This window comes from Cinclus cinclus, chromosome 3, assembly GCF_963662255.1.
Source record: "Cinclus cinclus chromosome 3, bCinCin1.1, whole genome shotgun sequence".
Lineage (NCBI taxonomy): Eukaryota > Metazoa > Chordata > Aves > Passeriformes > Cinclidae > Cinclus > Cinclus cinclus.
The window spans coordinates 56,221,237-56,242,406 of record NC_085048.1 but is presented as its reverse complement, the minus strand read 5'-3'; positions in this window follow the sequence as shown (position 1 = coordinate 56,242,406).

Here is a 21,170-nt window from a genome sequence, read left to right as displayed (position 1 = left end):
ACAAAGTGCTGCTCAGCACACCCAGACACCTGTGTGCCATTTGTGACACCAAAGCACTGTGGCTCTCTGCACAGTGGCATGCACACTGCTTGCAGCCTGACATTTGTTTGCAAAGCCACCAGCCCGACTGCTCTGAGGCAGGATGGGTATGGGATACCCTTTGTCTCGATAGATTTTTTTTTTTTTTCCTTTTTTGGGCTGAAAGAGCTCACAGCAAGAGTAGCCTCATGTCTACCTCAGCTGCTGGAAGGACTGCATCCAGCCATGTACCATCCTTAAAACAGGTCTTGAGCATCTCATGGTGGCACCTGAGGGCCCTGGTGGGGCAAGGAGTGTACACAAATGAGCCAGCATGGATGGTATGCAGATGAGGAACCCAAATGAGCAGGCACTGGCACCAAGGTGCTCATTCAATCCATGTTGCCACAGTTTCCCGGGGACTCCAAGCTGATGTCTTCTTCCTTCTAACAGCTGCATTCAGATTAGGCATGTGCCAGGAAGCAGTTCCCTTTACTGAGGTGGAAGAAAAGATGGCCATCTCTACAGCTTGCTGCTGCCCACAGCTGACCAAGCAGCTCCCCATGGTGCCTCCTCACCAGTGCACCAGGTAGGAGATCCTTGTGTGGATCAGCATTGCAGTGCACCCCTCTCAGAGACCAGAAGGTAGCCTCAGCTGGGAAAGGCCCAGTATCCAACTTTACCAGCTGCTTATACAAACCCAGTTTAGCAGCATGTGGTGTGCATTCACGCCCTTTTAACCAGCTAGAGACTGTGTTACCAGAAAGCCAGCATGGAGCAGACCCTGAGGCACACCTACCCCCAGCCTCACCCACTGCTGCTCTTTTAGCAGTGTCTAGCAGCTTTTTCCAGGGGAGCTGTGACTTTGCAGGAGCCAGAGATGTCTCCCTGCCCATGGCATGCCAGGCCAGCTGTTCTCCAGGGGACAGAGCCAGTGAAGTGATCAGAGTCACGCAGGAGTCGCCCGTCAGGAAACAGCTGGCAGCACTCAGCGGTGCAGGGGTGCTGGGCACAGAGCCTCCTCTGGGCTGTGAAAGGCACGATCTGGGCCTTTGTGATGGGATATGTGCTTCAGAGCCAAAACTCACGGGGTTTGAGGCCAAACAGATGGACTTCACTGGGAGAAGGGGGAGGCCACCTGAGGAAGGGTAACTCAAGCCAACACCAAACATGTGTAGGGCTCCTTAGCAACGAGAGATTAGCCTAAGCATGCCATTGCATTGCAGACCTCTGGATATGCACATGATCTCCCTTGGTCATGCATGCTAAAACACTCCCTGGACCTCAGCATCCTCAGTGGCCTCCCTCCAGCAGCCTCCCTATGTTGCTCCATCCTGCTCAATGGAGCCCATGAGTCAAGTCCTGGCACTTCTCGTCACTTTCCAACATCAAGCAGTGTAATATCAAGCACCAAATATACCTCAGTCTGCCTTTTCACCCCAGGATATCTCAGGCTCTTCCATGTCTTGGATCTATAAGAGGAAGAAAGTCAGCTCAAGGGTTTCTAAATGGATACCATTACCACCAGCAACACACAAATCATGTCACAGTGTTGATGGCTTGTGGACAATAGAAAATGTCCCGAGCCAACAGTGCCTGTCATGACTGGCACAGCTGCTGCTGGTGTTGCTAATTCAGAACAGCCTTACACTGGCAGGTGATTCCATTAATGCTGTCCTTTAACTAAGCACCAGTACCACCACTATGAGTTCCTCGGATGCACACACAAGCTGACCCACACTCCTGCATGGAGTGCATGGGTGCCCACTGCCTGTCCTGTTTGAGAGGCCTGTGATAGAGGCATGATGAAAGCAAGCCAGGGAGCCTTCTCCTGGAAAGCATAGCTGGGCACAGGGCCATGCTCAATATTTTCTTCTTTCCCATATATAAAATCCTCCTTAAGATGGGAGTGACATCTGCAGCAGAGAACTTTGCCTTCCTCTCAAATGCTTCTCCTTGGCTTGTTGCCTTTCACAGCAAAGCCATAACTTCTCTAGTGATTTCCTTTCATCATGCATGCAGAGCTTTTCCTCTTGCTGCTACCTTCCCCAGCTGTGCCAATGCCCATGGCAGTGTTATCCCATGTGTGCAGAGGTATATAAACAGAGCAGGGCTAGTGAAAAACCTCCTCTCCCTCCCTATCTGGATCATGTGTTCAGATCCAAAACCATTTGGAGGCATCACTGCTCCATCTTCTGGGTCCTGTCATCAGCAGCATGTCCTCTAACCAGGATGTAACCCAGCTGGTCTTTTTTCTACAAGCTGCTCCCCACTGTCATAATGTGATTGATGAGCAGAAAGAGCCAGACAGAAGAAAGACAATAGGAAGCAAAGAAACGGGAGAGAAGGCAGTGGAAGAGAGCAGTGGGAAAAACCCCTTATAATAGAGCAAGACAGAAAATGAAAAAGAAGGAAGGCAGATGATGAGCAAGTAGAGAGAAGAAGGAAAGAAAAACTAAAGAGAATAAAGAGCGTAAAGCAACACAGAGGAAATAAAAAAGGGGAAAAGTAGCTGAGGCAGCCCCCCTCTTGAAGATCAACAATATGAGAGAAAGCCTTTTGGCTAGCACACAGTAAATAGCTTGGTCAGGAGGTAGCAGGTGCTGCCCTTTCTGTGGGACTATTTGTCACAGTCAGGAACAAAGGCATCCAAAGAGACTTTTGGGGGAGTTACTGCAATAGGATCAGAGGCAAAATCTGTCTTGCAAGCTGGAAAGGGTCATTAAATCAGTTATCAGAGAGCTGATCTGTTGCAAGCTCATGCTCAGTTTGTTTGGCAGCAGAGTACTTCTGTGCCCACGTCCTGCTCTCTGCACTTGCCTGGGGAGCACAGAGAGTTCATAATACCAGCAAGAAAACTTCCTCTCTCCTGAAAGAGTGGGGCCAGTCTGTGCTGCACGCAGAGCTCTGTGCTCTCTTCCAGTGTAGCTCTCCTACTTGTCATAAAGCAGGTCTCTCGCAAAACAAATGTCTATTTGAACTCTGCTTAAAATACTTTTTCATTGCTGAGATAAAAACTTTACGATGAAAGCCCACATTTCACCACTTCAAGGAATACCAAAAGAAAGAAATTTTGATGCATTAAACGTAAAATCAGAAGAAATGAGTAAAACCCACTTTATTCCTTTATAACTTTCTGAGGATACACATGCTACCAACCCAATTCTGACTTCATTATCTCCATGCAGTTCCACTCATGGAAGGAGGTTGCAAGCATGAATATGAGGGCAGAAGTTGTGCATGGAGGTTGAGGGAGTTCACAGCACTGCTGCTTTTGTCCCTGTGAGGACAATCACCCTGCTGAAGCACATGGTTGCTGGCGCACACTAGGCTTGCTAGGTCAGAAAATGCTGGAACCCTTCCATGGACTCTTTGCTTTGCTCTCAGCTCTCTGTGTACAGAGTAACTAATTACACAGGTTTTTGGAAGGAGATTTTACTAACCTGCAAGATGTAGAATAAATTTTTCCAAAAAATCCCAAGGAATTTAAAAGCACTTCTTTCTTTCTAGCAGAGCATAGATGCTTGCACTGCTCTAAAGCACCACCACAAGTCAGAAAATGCTCACCAAACTATGCTTGTACATCCTTGGTAAAAAGCCAGGAAAAAAGCAGGGGAGGAGACACAAAGTAGGATCCTGGTCTCTGTGACACTGCAGGAGCAGAACTGGGGACAGAAACCAGCTTCTTACTGCCTTCAGCTAGTGCCAACCATCCAGTTGCTACATTCAGCAAAAAATAAAAACAAATTTTCAAAACACAATTTATATTTTGGACTGACATGAGCATTGGAAACACTCCTGTTGCATACTCTGTAGCCATGAAATATTTCTTCACTAAAAAGCTTCCTCAGTCATAGGAAAAATTTCTTCACTGAAAGGGTGGTCAGGAACTGGAATAGGCAGCCCAGGGACGTGGTGGATACCATCTGTGGAAGTGTTCAAAAACCATATAGATGTGGTACTTAGACCATAGTTTAGGGGTGTACCTGTCAGTGTCAGGTTAATGGTTGGACCTGATGATCCTAGAAGTCTTTTCCAACATTAATGAGTCTGTGGTTCTGCTAATATTAAGTATTCTAAAAATATTTATATTATTAAAATATTCACCCTCAAATTACAGCAGATTGGAAAAGTTAACTTTTTATCAGCTGCTGTAAGCTGATATCCCCGTGAAGGAATCAGCAGTGACTGCCTCAGAAATGGCTTTCAGAAAGCAATGGGAATTTACACCACATGAACCTCTGCCCCTGAGCACCCACTCTTTACATGTCAAGCCACAAAAACTCCTTTAGCATTAAAGGCTGAGCGGGAACAACAAAGTCAGACTCTTCATTAATGAAAAGATAAATTATCAAGAGATGAAGGCAGTTACAATTAAAACACTATTTCTGATCCATTAAGGCATTTTGGAGGTCTTGGTTTAAAGCATTACTTTGAATCTGTCCCAGAAACAAAACAACAGGGAAGCAGCAATAACATGCAAATTTGACTTGACTAAATGAAGGCTTTTGGTAAGTAGAGTAACTAGTTCAATATTTTTAAACTGTTAGTAAGGATTGGGGCTCATTTTTTTTTTTAGAGCAGATATTTATGGGCATAAAATGGGGAGGGAAAATTTTTTAATTGCATCAGATACAAAAACATCCTTCTAGACCCACACCTGTTTTTCTTTTGTACTATTGCATGCATTTTATTTTTCTCTTTTTCCTACTGAATTGTATTTCTGACTTGGAGTCTCTCACTGGTTTTGCTTTCAAACCATTACAAGCTCCTGCACTTTAACATCTCAGCTCTTCCTCATACAAAGCTTTTCCCCTTCCCACACCACATACCATCCTGGAAACCAGTATCCCACTCTGAGATGGTGGCCACTAGGCTTTACAGCCACTCCTACTTTATGTGCTGTCAATAACAAGTGAGGGGACGGACCCTGTAGCCACACAGACTCTCTTACCCACATCATTATCAGATCCATGCTGTGGCTGGGTTAATTAACTGTGGCTGTGCCCTTGGGCTCAGTTGTTAGAGCAGGACAGCAGTCTCTGGGAGGAGAGGTTTTCATTTCTGGATTTCTCCCTCTGCCTGTTCCTTGCAGGATGTCTCTTCTTCAGGTCTCACTCTGTGTCTGTGTGTGCCTCAAACTGCGATGGTGCTCCTTCAGTTTTACATCTCATGGTAGCAGGTTTGTTTTAGACATAGTTGGCCAAAACTTTAGCAGTGTGTTAATAGGAATATGAAGCTGACATTTTCTAGAAACAAACTCAAGAACCACCTCATCTGTTTTCAGTGTCTAAACTGCAAAAGAATGTAATAAGTAAACATACGGTATCAACTGCCATAAGCTATTTCAAAATTATTTTTATCTTTAAAAATTAATATTAAAAGCTCTTGGTCATAAAATCACAGAAAATGTTTATTTTCTTTTAAAACAAAAGCATTTTCTGCATTCTTAGGAGATGATTTTTGTGATGACCTGCACTCAAGGCTTGAAATATTCAATCCAACATGTTATAGATGCATATTCATATAATTCTTAATAATGAACCTAATCAGAATGTTATTCTTTCTCCAATGGATTAACTTTTTCCTTTGCCACATCTGACTTTTAAAAACATCAGTCTCACCACTGCATTAACAGAAAAGATGAAATCACTTCATGACAAATACTCAGTGTACTGTTATATGCTATTATTTCAAAGTCTAACTCTAAACTTCAGCTTTTACAAGCAGGATGCTGGCCAAACTGCTTAGTTACCAAATGTGTTTGCATTTGTGTTTACAAACTGAACACATCCCTCCCTTCTTTTAATTTAAAAAAAAAAGAAAAGAAAATAAATCCTTGTCGTTTATTAAGCTAATCCTGCACTTGCTCGCCAAAGGCTGGACAGGGAATGTACCTTCCAGTCAATCACCAAAATTAGCAGTTCTCCCCATCATCCCTTTGCCACACCCTGTCAGTGGAGACATCTCCACCCCCCTCAGAAACAATCCAGTTTCTCCAGACAAAAACATGATGTATGCTAGGGAAATCAGCTGGTCTTTGGCAACCATATATTTCTGGGCAGTAGAAAAGCTCACATGCTTTTGGTGTAAAAGTCGGGGTGGGGGTAATAATTCTTCTTTATCTGACAGGATTACATGGAATTACTCTATTTATGTTTGTAAGAAAATCCAACGTTCTGTGCAGTATGGAGGAGAAGAGACTGACAAAAAACAGGGATGCAGCTCTGCAGGCGATTCTGGGAACTGCCTGGGAAGTGAGATGAATTGGTCCAGAAGAAAGGACATACCAATGGGATGCAACAGTTCAGGAGAAAGTCAACATTTCATAGACTATTTTTTTCTGAGAGTTAATGGAAAATTAACAAAAAACCCCCTCCAACCCCTCACCACCCCTCCCAGCCAACAAACAAACAAACCAAACCAAAAAAACAAAACAAAAAAAAAACTTAAAAAAAACTCAAATCCCCACAACTTGCTCATCATGCTCATCAACCAAGATGACAAGCTGACTGACTGGACTGGCCAACACTGAAACATCATATTTTCAGAGGAGATTATGTTGGAAAACAGAAGCGCACACCCCATGGGCAGTCAGCTGGGATTGTCTGTATTGACACAGGGCCTTTGAAGAAAAACCACAAGTGTCACACCGTCATGCTAGGACCTCTTTGCCATGTGACAAACATAAATGGGCAGAAAAAGGGCTTTTTCTGCTCCTTCCCTTCAGAGAGGCCTTTCCAGGCTTCTCTGTCCCTGAAGGAGCAATGACACACTACAGCTTTGGTGGAAAGCATGTAAACAGATGTAATATCAAATACTCATTTAGCCAAGCACTGAATTTTCCCTGGCACACATTACTAGACAGTTGCAAAATTTCTTATTGGTCTGTAGGGGAGATTCCTGTACTGCATGATCAGACATAAAATTCCCACCCACTTCAGCAGGGCTGGAGTTTTACCCAGTCTCTCATTCCTTCATGCCTTTTTCTGTCTGGAGGGGGAAGTTTGTGCTAATCTTTCATATCATGGGCTGATTTCTCTATACACTCAGTTACACCAAGCCATGGCTTGGCTCTGCACCATCCTTCAGGTGCAGCTCCCCACCTCTATGCCCTTAAAAAGAACAGCAGCCAGAGCTGAAGGAGCATCCTATTGCTTTCAATTAAAAAACTCCTGTGGCCTTTGGATTTTTCACTTTTGTTATTCCAAGTGAGTTAATTTTATATTACTAGGCCTGTATTTCAAAGTACTTTGTCCCTTGTGGGATCTGAAGTAAATGAAAAGTTATCATAAGCCAGAGGACTTATAGCAGAAAAAGTGCATGCACTATCTGAGCAAATATGCAGAAATCAAGTCCATTGTGGAGTTCTTGCTTTACAGAAATTCCATCTTTAATGTACAATAGACAACAAGGTTGCCTGCCAGACATTTATTCTTTCTCCTCACTCAAACTACTGTAGCCAAAAGCTGCCAAGAGTCCCCACAGTTCTGCATTTCAGGGCAGTCTGTTTGAAGTCCTGTGACAGCAGATCCCTCCTCTGCTGCCCAGCACAGGGAGTTGAACAAGCTAGAGGAGAGCCTTGCTGGCTGCAGGATGTTTGAAAGTTTTTTGACACAGGTACAAAAGCTATTGTGTTTTAAAATATATATATATATATAAGGACTGCATAGCTAACAGAATAAAATGCTAGCACAAAAATTAGTGTTACATAAAAAAAGGGTAAAAAAAGGGTAAGCACAAGCAAGCACAGTCTGTAGGGCATGGGAAAGATGAATTAGTCAGTAGAGAAACTTATGGTTAAAAGTTCAGCAAGTACAAATACAGAAATTTAAAAGGCAAGTAGTTGTAAAGAAATGAAATATTTTTTTCTGCCACGTACAGAAGGTAAAGGGACTGAAAAGTGTGGCTGATCTGCAAAATGGAGAAGGTTGAAATGTGGGCTAATCTCGACAAGTCCTACAACCTGATTTTTTAATAAAGGTGCTGATCTCAAACATGGCAAAGAAGATGTAATGGTTAACACTAGCTGGAGAGAGCAGGTTCCCAAAACTAGGATGTAAATAAATCTGAAAGAAGATAATGGATGAAATGTTGATGGCACATACATTCCTTCCCCCATAACCCTGGAGAACCTACAACCAGAAAAGGATGAAGCCATAGTAACTAAAGGCACCGTGACAAGCAGAAAAGGCAATGAAACCTAAAGTGCATTTAGTAGGGCTAACATATTTTTTAGGGTACAAGACAACTTCTTTCTGGAAGAAGAAAATACAAAAGATCTGTTCTTTCTGACCTTGACTGAAACATTTCCCACTGCATTTCTTGTGGGGATAGCTGCAAGTCACTGCAGATGAAAAGCAGAGAACAGGCTGTGTTGGAAGGGATAGGTGAAGTCCATCCAGTGAAAAGTATTGGATCTCATAGCAACACTTTCAGAAATGACCTTAATGACCTGTTACAGTTTTCCATGTGTTAATGAAATTTTTGCTAATATGACATAGAAAGGAACTGCCAGGAGGCTAGGACTGCAGTGTCATTTGGGAAAAAAACTGGATGACCTTGAAGTCTGGAACAGTAGAAATTAAATTAAAAGTACAAAGTCATATACTTAGTGTCTAGTAGGAAGGATCTCTGCTATACCCCAGGAGTTTGTTTGTGTGAGATGATGGAGGAGACAGACTGAGATGTATTATTTAGGGTGAAGTCAAGCCAAAAATGTGGTGCATCCATAAGAACAGCATATGTGATCACAAGATGAAACAGATATTTCAAACACAAGGACTCATGAATCAGTGAGATTACACAAAGTTCTTGTGACACCTAATTTGTACTGCTGTTCTCAATTTTTTTTTTGGAAAGAGTAAATTAAATTGGAGTAGTGCTAAGCAATGTTACAGTGGGGAACAAGTAACCAGAGGAGTTATTTTACACCAGAAGAACAGAAAAATAAGGCTGAATGTGTGCAATTGCTCTCTAAAGCTGTGTTAGTTAAAATACACCAGGGATGGAAAATGCCTTTTTTAAAAAGAAAGGTTAATGACCACACAATACTCCAAGTCAATAAAAATAGTCCTTAAGTGACAGGATTTCCTGCAGTCACCTCTGAAATAAGGTTTGAGACAGTTTGTAGGCTTAAAGCAAAGCCTGATCCACTTATTACACCAGTTGTTTTCAATAGGCATAGATGAGAGGAGAGGAGAGGAGAGGAGAGGAGAGGAGAGGAGAGGAGAGGAGAGGAGAGGAGAGGAGAGGAGAGGAGAGGAGAGGAGAGGAGAGGAGAGGAGAGGAGAGGAGAGGAGAGGAGAGGAGAGGAGAGGAGAGGAGAGGAGAGGAGAGGAGAGGAGAGGAGAGGAGAGGAGAGGAGAGGAGAGGAGAGGAGAGGAGATTAAGATGCATTAGGAAAAAGTTACCTCTGAACTTCAGCTCTGACTTCACTGTAAAGGTCATTGGGTTCCAACCCCACCCAAGGCAGCTGTGCTCGAGTTTTTCAAACCAAGCCCAAAGCTTGTGACTGTTTTTGGCTGAAGGAGAGAACAGAAGTCTGCTTGAAAGGCATTCTTGGAAGGAACAGGGAGGGTGGAAGAAGAAAGCTTCACACGATGTGCTGGTCAGGGAGGAAGCAAAGGGGCATCTCAGAAAATACTGGAAATACCTGAAAATTAAGTGGATACATTTAGGGTAGCCAATATGTAGCAAATTGGCATGCAGCAACTGTGTCTGATACAAATAGCACAGGCAGCCCTGAATACGTCTTCAAAGGCTTTTTTGTTATTGTTACTTGATAGAAAAGAAATTTACGACTCATCTGAGATTTATTTCAATTTTATTTTGTAAGGAAATGCTCTACATTTCATCTAATCATTTGCAAATGGTTGGAAAAGGCAGGATGTGTTTAGGAATCCTCCATACATGTTTTACAAACAATCTTGCGATTCACCTCTATCATTCCTCTGCTCTGGGTGAGTCACCAGCAGACATAAAAGACAAGGAAGGAAGCACTGGGGTTAATGAAAAACAGCCGGCTTGCACACTTAATTCTTATGTTAACAATCAAAGAAAACATAAGATACAGTATCCCTTCCAAAGCAAAAACACTCCATTTGTTCAGAGCAAGCCACTATTTCCCACAGTGTTGAAGAGGAATAAAAATATAGAATGAATACACTATGCATAGGAAAAGTCCTGCAGTTTCTGTAGCACTGTCAGTGGTAGCAGGAGCTGTATATGTGGATAAGGGAAGAAACTCCCAGCCATGGTTAATTGTTTGAGTGGGTCTGCATATACACAATCCATGGTCACTGGGTGACCTTGCAGATTTTCTCAACATCCATCAGTGATGATGAGCATCCAGCAGAGTGGGTGTTCATTGGATACTGCTATCAGCATTCCCATTTGAGCTTCCCTTATAATTTATAAGGATCCTTCATTTCATAGAGGTGATTTTCTAGTTTGCCTACATCTTTTTTTTTTTCTACATTGCCTACATCACCCAGTAATGGTGGCCATATTGGGAAACACAGAAGCTGAAAAAAGAAGACCCTGCAGAGGCAAAGTCCATGAAGGCAATGAAGCCTGACCACCCAACAAGAGCTACAGCATCCTGTGGTCCATATTCTCATTACAGTATGTAAATCAGTACCAGTATCCTCTCCTCTGTATTCATCCTCAGAAGACTTATTTAGTCAGAGGGTCCCAGATAATCTCAGCAACATAAAGAATTGCCTTTTCCAAATAGATCTGTCCAGGGAATGTATGCCACTGTAAGGATGTCAAGTGCTGCTGCTGCGAATACAATGCTATCAGTTGCTGGGACAGCTGGACCCTGTTCCACAGATGGAGCACTGGGCTGCCTTGGTGGCACTCTGCTGGCATGGTCAGCATTACCTGCCTAAAACTACTACTGAATGGTGTGCTCCTTCCTCAGAATCCCCAAATGTGGCTGTGCTGGCAGAGTTTCTCTGTGCAGAAACCTGAGCTTAACATCCCATCTTGTCACATTCCCTACACCAGTCAGAATAGGATTTCATGCAACAGGAACAGGTCCAATACCCTGGGGCATCTCTTTTAAAGTAAATCTACAGATCCTGTCTGCAAACAGTATCTTGTGTGTCCACAGCAATACAGAGAAGTCAATCAATCAATCAATCAATCAATCACTCACTCAATGTACCTGTCTCAATCATCATCTCCCATCCTTTATCAGCTGCTCAAATGATCAAATATTCACCTTCAGTCAGGTCATTAAAGGGCAATCTCTACTTCAAGCCTACATGAGGCTCACACCTCTGGATCTACTACCACTATTGTGCTTCTATCACACCTGGCCAAGTGTGTCTCTTTATTACACACATTCTGTCAGAAAGCATTGCTGCTAACTAGAAAGGAGTCTCCTGCCGAGGAATTCAGCTGCCAAAGGAATCATGCCTAGAGAAATTTCCCCAGAAAGTGTATTTCTTAGCCCATATGTCATATTATTTGAAAACTTGAAATATATATAATCTTCAAAAATGGGTAAAAACATGTTCTTTCCTAAATGCCAACTTACTTCAGGGACAAGCAGAGAGTTAACTTTCTGTAGTGTAAGTTGCTTCTCCTCCTGAAGTGCTGAACTGTGAGGCTTTGCACCCAGTATCTATTTCATTTATTGGCCCACTCAAAGGTCTTTATTGTCTGTTAGAAAGACCTGCAGCTTGCTGAAATTACACTGCATCATAGCTGCTAGTAAATTCCTTGTGCCTTCCTTCGGCATTCAGTCAAATAAGCAAATGTGTGAATAAAAACATTTCCTTCTTAACAAGAAACCTTATAAACAATAGAAAAACAAATTACATCTTTACAAGTACCAGATATATAAAACCAAATCTAAAAAACACCTGTACTTCATGTAGGAAATGTTATGAGCTGTTTACCTGACAAACAATTGAGAGCATTGACTCTTAAGGCTTTCACTTGGCTAACAGTATGAAAAAAAGTTGCAGCAGTGGAAACTATTTGAAGACACTTCTGCAATGTGCATCAGGCTTGTTTAAGCATAACCCACCCTAGAGATGAACACAGAAATCCAGACAATGAAGATCTCTGCCTGTTCTGCTCTGTGTCTGTCCATAGGACAGAGCAGCTTCTCTCCTGTGAACAAAGTTTTTAAATGAGATGAAACCACTAAGTCTTTAGACAATGGTTAGTTCTCTTTTCTTTCACATATAACTATGACCAAGAATCCACACCATGGTAGGTGATGCTATTTGGACCTGGTGATTCTCCAATTTTTAAGCCCCTTCTCTGAGGGAATTAGAGGCTTGGAAACAGTATGGGCAAACCTTCCTCTACAGGGGTGGCTGCAACACTGGTGGGATGAAAAATGTTTTGTCCTGATCTTCCTCTCTCACTCCAACTTCCACTCCAATATGCTCAGGAATCCTGGGATGAAGAAGTGGTGCCAGCCACTGATGTGGGAGTAGGAGCAAGGCCACCCCTGCAGAGGCCACCCTGTACAGGTGGCACCATCACAGGTGCAGGGTGGGGGACCAGGAGAGGATACATTTATGATGACTGAGGTTCACCAACTCATTTCCATAGTATGAAACACCTCTAGAAGAAACACCTGAGCAGGTGCTACGAGACATGGTGCAGTTCACCATCTGACATCCCTCCATTAAGATCCCAGCAGCTCTGTGATGCTGATAGAGAAGTGCTGACCTATATCTGCTGAAAGGCTGGCACTTTTGTTTTGTATCTGAAGCAGCTCCAATTCAGAGTGATCAAAAGCATTGACAGACGAAGCCTGAATGTCCTTTTTCAGGGCAGTGTTGATATTTTTGATATGCCACACTGATACATCACTATCTGACTGGAGATTTCTCATCTAGTCCTATTGGTATTATAAATGTTCTGCAAGAGGACAAAGTTCATCACTTTTGCCTCAAAAACATAAAAGCAGACATAAATACATAGCAGAGAATGGATCCACCCTGAAGTCTGTTTCCTTTATAAGTGCTAAAAATATTTGAGTAGGTCTTGATGCAGTCCCACAGAGTTGAGTCATTATATGCTATTGACTTTGATGTAACAAATTTACTATTATCTACTGACATGTTTTATGATAGCTTCATACCCTGATTGACATAAACCACTACAAAACCTCATATCTGAACTCAGATCAAAAGAGATTATTCACTAGCTCAGACAGATGTTTTTTATTCAACTCTCAGAAATGCCTGGAATTTCTATGGCAAGCTTTCTTGGGACTTTCTGCAGATAGATGGTCATCCACTGAGCAGTCTGCAGATTTACAAAGGTTGCTGCAGAACTTATGAGAGCTGGAAGGAAACTAATTTTCCATAGCTCAGGCTACATTTTTCTCTTGGAGAGCCCTGCATTCCATGGGTTTCACTGTCTGAGTTTAATATATATGACATTCAAGTTTCTAAATATGGGGTTTTTTTGGTTTTTTGGGTTTTGTTTTTTGCTACCACAAATACTTTAAAGCAGGCATCATGATAGGAAAAACACTGGAAGAGAAGTGTTAGATGACAGAAGGATGAAGTAACAGTACCATCTTTTCCCAAAGGATGATACACTCAGAGAGTCTGCACAAGCTGGCCATGACTTTAGAAAAGAAGGATAATAGGAGCTAACTGGCAAATTCTTTTTGCTGGAGCCCGAAAGTCCTAACCCGTAGTGCCCACCAGCTACCCATGGTTTCAAGGTTTCTCAAGGTGTGACACTTCTGACACCAGAAACACCCTCTCTCAGGAGAGCAGACATGGAGTTTCTGAGAACACTGACAATTTTTACATTTTCTGACAATACCCACAGTCACAGGAGGAGTTTCCTGTGAGCACAAGCAGCAAGTGCCCTATGTCATAAGCCTGGCACACAGAGTTGTTTAGATCAAAACTGGATCTTGACACACACCCCCATCCCCCTCATACCAGTAGAGCTGGGGCTGAACACTGGGACTCTTCAGTGATTTGCTTGACTTGTGCTCCACAAACTCTATGTTTGCTTGTAAAAACCTATTACTACCTGTTTATCAGTAGTTGCTGCAAGTGTTGGTGAGATCTGGCAGCAACAAATTGATAAATGCACAATGACAGTGCAAGACAGGGTCTTGTTTCCCGTGCAGTTCATGCCACTAAGTTGATGCCACCCTTGGGCACAGGGGCCTTGCTATGGCAATTCTGTGTGTAAAGATCTGTGGGCTTGCTGTGCCTCCGCACAGCCTTGATGTGAGGTCCAAGAGCAGCAGAAGGGCCTTTCTTCTCCCTCCTCCTCCTTCACCTTGGTCACCTTGGGCCCCTCAGCCAGCCAAAGGCAAGCTCGCAATCCTGGAGAGAACTTTGTGCTACTCAGGGTGTTCACAAATGCCCTTGAGTCTCTGGCCACGTCAGCAAAGCTGGAAGGTGAAGCCCAGCTGTAGGAAGGTTTACTAGAACTTGGCAAGTACTAGGTGACAGCTATCTCAGCAAACACTTACAACCTGACCCCATTCCCAAACACTGTCAGCTTGCAGATGGAGGAGTGGCCATTCCAGGCTGTCCTGTGCCTGGCCCTGCCAGCATGGAGGGAAAAGCTGTTCACTGGGGGAATAAGGTGTCCCAGGGCTTGGATTGGTTTTGATCCATCCCCTCCTTGGATGCAGGCAAGGGTACTAAAATAGGCAGCAGAGCAGTTCTGCCTAAAATGCACTTCTTAACAGACAGCAGTGACATGGAGAGCAGTCCAGAAACATGATGTCATCCTTTTTATCATCCATAAATCTCCTGCTTTCTGTTCTCCTAGCCAACTCTACAACATGGATCAAAAATTTTCTACAGAAGGAATAGGAGTCCACTTGTTATTTCTTATTAAATACCCCATGGATCTGCTACAAAGGGATATCAAACACTGTTTATCCAAATCTATAAATCCTGTAAAACTTAACATAGGGATTAGGATGTATTTTCAGTGCAACTCCATTACATATGCTGTAACAAATAATGTTACCCTGAAGGGATTGCACTTGAAAGTTTTGAGAAACCAGTGCAGTAGAATATCTCCTTTGCTTCATATAAGTGCACTCACTAAAATCTTGAGCCTTTAGCTCTGCTGAAACCATCAGACAGGTAAGTGTCCCTTTTATCCAGACAAGCATCATGGGAGAGGAAGTATCACCTTGAATTTTAGGACTGGTTTCATGTAAATGCAGCACTGTAGAACAGGTTGAAATAGAATGATTCAGGAGACACGTAGGACAAAGATAAGGTATGTCCCCAGATAAGTATCTTTTTATATAAGTATATTTCTACCTAAGATTCTGCTGTCAGTATCTAAGTATTTACATTTCGTAGGACGTAGCAAAAATCCATGTTTAGCCAAGGTCAGAGAGCAGTTGACCACTACATGAAAAAGGAACACTCAAGAACGTGCTCATCTTTGTTGCAATATGTTCCCTCAGTTTGATCCGTGAGTTAAAAGAAACATTTAACTTGCAATGTAAGTGCAAAAATGTTGGTGCACTAATAGCCCTCAAACACTCCAAAGCAAACGCAGCAACCCCTGTCAGCAGTCCTAGCATAATGCATCCAGCCCAGAGGGACTGTCCTACAGAGAGGAAGATGAAGATCTGAGGCAGAGCCCGGACCTATAGTCTCCAGCAATCTCTAAATTATCCTTGTATAGAAAAAACCACTGTGGGGACCCAATGTTAGTGCCCCAATCCCACCTCTATTGCTGTGGTACCTTGTATTTATGACTTTTGCACATTTACAAAGAGTTTGCTAAAAGCAGATTGCTGGGCAGTTGTAGCTGTGGGTGTGATGTGAAGTTGATGTCTGTCAAGTGTGGGGCAGGAGGAGTAAGTATTCTACTGCCCTTTCCAGACTGAAACCTGATCCCTACTGCTGATCTTGTGGATTGGGCTCACCCCACCTCATTTACACCTGCACTCACCAAATAAAGAATAAATTCAGGGTTATTGTTCTTCTTCACAATATATGTGAGCTCAGCCACGCAGAAAGGTGCCAAAGGACCTGAGCCTCAAGGTGCTCTTGTACTTTTCAGAAATCCTTGGAGAACTTCTCATGCTTAAAAAAATTAATACCCTTAAGGGACAGCCAAAATTATGGTTACCAACAACATAAATGGCAGATGCATAAAAGAAATGTGACTTTGTAGCAGGACTGGCTGCCAGAACTAACTCCTGCAAGCGTTTTCTGACTCATTGGGTAGCCTCACCCTTGCCTGTCACTGCTGCCAGGCACAACACATAACCAGCTGTCCGTCCTGCAAAATCAGCAGAGTGACAGGAGCACAGATGAGGCAAACATTGGAAAGAACAGGTACATTTTTTGGCTCTTGCTGGGTTACTCACATCCATCCTCATCTGGACTCTCATATAGATAAAAATGCTTGCCTTTGTGCAAAGAGATCCATACATTGGTATGGACTGACCTCAATATCTGTAGGGTATTACCAAAATCACTTTCCCCTTCCTCATTCAGTTCATCTTAGTGATTTCCCTTTGTTCAAGGATAGATACCTTTGATTCCTGTTTTGTTTAAAACCAGCAGGAAAGTCTATCGTGTTTATTCAGTCTTTGCAGGAAAGGTATTTAGGTTTGTTTTTTTTTCTGAAGACCTGTGCAGAACATTTTTCAGTACAATGAAGGCAAAGATCATCCTCCAGTTCCCCACATGATTTCACAGCAGTTCTGCCTCTTGAGCATTAAAACCAGGCTTTTCTTTGAAAAGTAACATAGCATGGACAACTCAGCCCTCAAGAGGATGTGTGTATCAACCTTTCTTTTCCTGCAGAAAGGATGGAATAGGAGATACCTGTCTTGTTGCATGAAAAGGAAAATTCCATCTCCCTGCTGCAGGGTAAACACCTAAGACTAAATCTGAGCATTCTGTGATCCACCAGCATCCCCATGCCTGATGTGTCCTGCCAGCACACAGTCCTTACCAGTATGTGTAAAGTAATTTTAAAGGGAGACAGTTTTGTGGAGGAAGAGCCACAGCACTGTGCCACTATGGACAGTCATTGAATCTGGGAGCACCTTACAAAGGTGCTGTGGAGTGGGGATGTGGAGTGGGAGATCCTTGTGTCCTGCAGCCATTAGCAGGTCATTCTGGATTAAATGCAGCACTGATGTAAGAGAAGGGCACAAGCATGTGTGGGATGCAGGTGCTGACACTGCTTAGACCTTTACTTGCATTTGGTCACAACACCCTCTTCCCCTGTACCTCACCCCTTATCTCACCTAGTGTCAGTGGCTACCCAGAGACATGTTCTCAGTCAGCAAATGGTATTTAAAATCTGCATCACAGAAACTGTAACTAGGCTGCTTCTTGTTCATACTTCTTAAACACAGCATCTGGCAATTTCTCACAGCTTGTGAGGCTGAAGTTCTTCTGTTTCTTACTTAGGCTGTTTACAGGAACATCAAACTTACTTTTTGAGAAGTATAGATAATTCATATTTATTTATTTCAACAAATTGCCTAGAAATTCTAGGCATGGACCAATCCACAGCTTGGTAGGGTGTTATTCAAACACAGAACAAAATTATTTTCCACCCCACTTCAAGTCCATGACCAAAACAAAATAGAAAAACAGCAAGCACACATGGAGCATAAGGAAGAAACATCTGTGTACGACAAATATTTACTGTAAGACTTGCTGGGTTTGATTGATTAAAGATTGTGCATGTAATTTTGAATGAAAGACCAGGATCAAACATAAGAATGGCTGTGCTGGGTCAATATCAGCTGCAGAGCTCCTTCTCAGTTCCCTCCTCACCATTATGCAGAATCTCCTTGTTTTCCCAAGTCCAGGGCTGATACCTTTGCTGGACTTCTCTTGGCAGCAATGGCTCTTCATGCAAGACAGACAGCACATCCCCATCTATCTTCCTTGCCTAGAACTCCACATTCAGAAAAAGTGCATTGTGGCTTAGACACCAATCCCAGAGGTAGTTCAGATCCACATACAACTCCCAGCTTGGGAATCTCTTCACCTGAGTGACTGCAGCAAAGCCCAAGTTTGACCAGTGTACTTTATATAAGCTGTATGTCATAGTCAGCTGATGATGGCTTAAAACACTCTCAGAGGAATGCACAGCTGCTCTGAAAAAAAATCCTTCCTTCCTTAACTTTGCTCAGTGAAACATCTTGCACCCATCCTTTGGCTCATTAACTTTAAAGGGAAAACATAAATGTAGTAGAAGAAATGCAATTTTTGTAAGACTGCTTCACTTCCAGAAAAATATTCATGAAAACAAAAGCGTGCATTTCTGATTTGCCTACACATCAGCTACTCTTTCAAAGATGAATCCAACTGTTGTTCTTAGTTTTCCATTACTATTTCTTGTCCTCCCAATGGGTTTCAAAAGTTAATAGAGCTTCTTCAAAATTATTATAGTGTTCCCTTTTCTTAAATAACAGGAAAATCTGATACTCACAGTAATGATTTATTTGAAAAATCTTTCTACTCACCTGCATTTATGAGTAATAATAAAACATACTGTAAGATCATCAGTCTGAGACATCTGAGCAAGAATTCTTTCTGTGATACTTTGCAATAAAACTGAGGCTAACAGGATTTAGTAAAGACATTTATTCAAAGTAAGCAGTGTGGGAGGAGAGTGTAAGAGCACTTTACAGGTGCAAAATGTCTGTCACCTGATCATCCTCTCAGCAGAAGCAGAGGGGTGGCTCCAGGGATGGAAATTTTTGTGAATATGGCACCTGACCTCCTGAAATTTGGAAAAAAAGTAGGGGTCCATTGCCTTCCTCTCAGGCATTTTGCTTGTAGCTGTTCATTTCCTTTCTTTTCTTGCAAGTTATTGAAATAACACATTTAATCTGGAGTCCAAAGCTGTATTTTCTGCCAAACTGTGTAGACTTAATTTGATTCTGCTTCACTGGGTGAGAAACCAGACTTCCTTTTTCACACTACTTCAATCCAAAGCCAAATATTTTTTTCCCTTCATCTGGCTCATGGAGAACAAAAAGCACAGCCATGCCTCACACCACCAGCACTTCAAGTGCAAGGGGGGAAGCAGGAGACGAGCACAACCCTCTTGACTCCTCCTGACACTGAAGAAGTGACAATAGTGGACAAAGTCTGTCCTGGACCCCAAATGTATGGCCAGGGCCATTGTTCCAAATGCTGCTTGCCTTGGGCTTGTCTCATCCTTTATTCCATGATGAACCTTCGTGTGGTGTCTGGCATCTCAGGGGCGCTTGGGATGAGACAATGTCTTGAAAGACCATCTCTTTCAGATATCCCAGAGACCAAAAAAAAACCTGGCATACTGACTGAAATAAAGAGGATATTGGCAGTAGTTACTGAGTTTTTTACATCTCAGTAGCTGCCCTCCATAATTTCTGTACCTTGGCATTTAATCCCATCACTGTTTTTTTCTCCCTTATGAGTGAAACGCATCAATCTCAAACTACAAGGATGTTTCTCTGGTGCGTGGATGAGGAAGATACATCTCACACAAATACCCAACATCATTACTTGCTTCTCAGTAGGTGTTTGTGTCCCAATCCTCAGGAGCTCCAGCCACCCCAGTCTGCTAGCAGAACAGCCTCCACAATAAGCAGGAGGAATCACAGTGGCAGCATCCTCCTGCCAACCCTGTTCTGTGTTCCAATTAGCTTGTGGGAGCCTCTGCCCTGGCACAGATACCCCGGTGTGGGCAGAAAGGAGAGAAACTGCCCCCACCAGTGGCAAAACAGCAGCTTCCTCTCTTGTACTGCACTTCTGGAAGCACCACTACAACCACCTGAGCCAGCAGTGCAATCTCCTCCAGGCTGCTCAGGAGCAACACAGCCTTGTAGCCTGTGTATAAGGGCAAGCACCTTATAAAGGAAAAAGCCAATTTTCACGGCAGTACCAGTGTTCTCTCTCTAGAGGAAATCTCCCCAAAATGCATGTCTCAGGTTCTGAGTGCTTGGGTTTCTGGTAGAGGGTGTGTAATTGATACTGAAGAGGGACAGTCCATGAAATGAATGCTTGTGGCTAGAAGGGCAAATGGTTTGGCTGAAGCAATCCTCAGTAATCATAGAGATCACTGTAATTAGGAGGCTAATGCTGTCCCAGGAGCCTGGAAAAGGAACTGTCTTCCTGCAGGGATCAGCAAGGAATTTCCTCTGCCATTCCTCACCATGCAGCAATTCTTTGTCCAGGGGATGTCCTGACAGGCATCCCAGCCTCCAGCCTGGGAATCTGGTGGCTAGCAAGACAGCATAGCAAATGACCAGTGCTGAGCTCCAGCCACCAAGGGGAGCATCACAAAATACCACCATGGAAATGAGCTGTAGAAAACATTTTTCTTACACTAGAAACCACAGCCATGCCATTACAGAGCATTATCCAGGCTATTCCAGCAGTGACCACCACAGCACCCTGCTGTGGCTGCCCACATGGATCAGCATTGCTTGGCTTGTGGTACATCGCTGCTCCAGTCCTCTTTGCAAAGTCACTCTGGTTAACCCAAACAGCAATTCCAAAAACCTCATCTCGTTCTCTTCCCCTGGCCCTGCAGCAAGGCAGCATTTGGTGAAAGTGCAGCTGAGGCAGGAGGTGTTTGTCCTACAGCTGCAGAGGTGACAGGCTCAGGCGATAAAGCTAGACCTGAAGACAAAGGTCTTGTTTACGGCTCTCCAGCTTACCAAGACCTGTTTTTGGGATGGGAGATGACAGTGAGAAGGATGGCATGAGTTATTTTCAGGACTTCCCAGTCAAGTATAGAGCTATAAGCATGGGCAGATATGCTGTATTACCCAGAAATCATATATGTATCTATATGTACAGAACTATATCTGTGTGTATATAGAAGAGATCTCTATACATGGCAAACCCATCAGTGAGCAGTCCTACTGTTTTGAGCATGTTATCACCTTGGCCCAGACCACATTATCTATAAAGAAGTAGAACATTATTTTTCCAGCCTGTAGGCTGAGGTGACAAGCTGGGATTTCCTCCTTCAGTTGAAGAATACTGAAATATTCAGAGGTCCCACATGAAGGGTAAATATGCTGATTCCATTAACTTCCTTAATCATTGTCACAACATTACCATGAAAACACATTTGTCCAGAGGTGAATTTTTCCCTAATGGGATAAACAGAAGTATCTCTAAGAAGTATTGTCCCCCTTC